This window comes from Peromyscus maniculatus, chromosome 15, assembly GCF_049852395.1.
Source record: "Peromyscus maniculatus bairdii isolate BWxNUB_F1_BW_parent chromosome 15, HU_Pman_BW_mat_3.1, whole genome shotgun sequence".
Lineage (NCBI taxonomy): Eukaryota > Metazoa > Chordata > Mammalia > Rodentia > Cricetidae > Peromyscus > Peromyscus maniculatus.
This window is the reverse complement of record NC_134866.1, coordinates 82,581,768-82,583,512: the sequence shown is the minus strand read 5'-3', so window position 1 is coordinate 82,583,512 and position 1,745 is coordinate 82,581,768.

Below are 1,745 nucleotides of genomic sequence, written 5' to 3'. Positions count from 1 at the left end.
TCTGTGTAGCTTTGTGCCTTTCCACCTCCACAAAAAGAAACAGTCCAGATGGGGAGCTATTGAAGAGAGTCCTTAAAAACTGTGATAAACATGTGAAATGTAGCTCTTCACAGTTGGTGGCTTCTGGCAGGAGTGGGGTGGGGAAGGATTCAGTTATCTTTAAGAGGCTGGCCACTGGGAGTTTGACTATGCTCCAGTGGTAGTATATGGGGAACACAAATTGGACTTGGTGTATTTTTTTTCTTGGGGGGGGCACAAGGGTGGGCTGGGGAGGAATGAGAAGTGAGTGTGATTTGGGTACATTGTATGAAATTCTCAAATAAACCAAAAAATTAACATGTAATTATTTTTCCATCACTCAAGACTTCAACTTAAAATTTTTTTGCTAGGTGGTGGTGGCACTTGCCTTTAATTCTAGTGCTCTGGAGGCAGAGGCAGGTGATCTCTGAGTTCCCGTCCAGCCTTACCTACAGAGTTCAATGCCAGCCAGGGCTACACCAAGAAATCCTGTTTTTAGAAAACAATCCCTCTCATCTGTCTGATCTGTCTATCAATGTATCCATGAATGTATCTATGTATCTGTGTATGGATGTTTTGCCAGCACGTGTCTCAGTGTATCACATGCACACAGTGTCCTAGGAAACAAAAGAGGGCATTGGCCCCCCTCGGACCGGAGTTAGGGATGGATGTGAGCTACTGTGTAGGATGCTGGCCAGGTCCTTTGGAAGAACAGCTGGTACTCTTAACTGCTGAGACATCTCTCCAGCCCCACCACTTAAGATTTTAATATGTGCTGGAAATTCTGGACCAAAACACATAAAGAGTACCAAAGTAACTTATAACAAATTTCTAAAACCCCTCATATATTAAAATTGGTAACACAAAATATGGTTTAAAATGTCTGCCATCATGAAAATGTCTGCCATCATGATAGGAAAACAGTACCTATTCTAAATCATCCTACTTAATCAAAATTCCTACTGTAATGAAAATATTCAAAAGTTTGCACTGAACAACATTCTTTGGTAGTCATAAAACCTTTTTTTTTTTTTGGTTTTTCAAGCCAGGGTTTCTCTGTGTAGCTTTGGAACCTGTCCTGGAACTTGCTCTGCAGACCAGGCTGGCCTCGAACTCAGATCTGCCTGCCTCTGTCTCCCGAGAGCTGTGATTAAGGGTGTGTCCCACCACCTGGTACTTATACCTTGTTATGCCATGTTTGGTTGTATCCCTGGAAAGTCTGCTCTCTTCTGAAGAGAAATGGGTGGAGTTCTAGGGGAGAGAAGAGGTGGGGGAAGAGGGGACCTGCAGCCAAGATTTAATATATAAGAGAAGAATAAATAAAAAAGGGGAAAAAAATAGAAATGAAAATATGGTAGACATACTATAGAAAGTAATTATAGGATATTTTGCTTTCATAGTGTCCAAAAGCCATGTGCAAGTTTCATTTAAAATTTTGAAAGAACTACCCTGTTTTTTTTTACATGTATAAGTTTCCCCAGAAATTAGAAAACTATTATAACCACAGAGGGAGAATGCGATGCTGAACTGGTAATTATGTCCTGTTGCACAACTGTCGGGCAAGGGGCAGGAAGAGTCGGGACTGAGGGGCAGCAGCCTGAGCGTGTCCTGGGAGACCACATGCATACCAGACGACAGGATATTCTACTCCGGAAGTGCAAGAGAACAGCGAACAACACGACAGCTTAGTGTACGTTCTTTACCCTAATCAATTACTCATCTGCAAA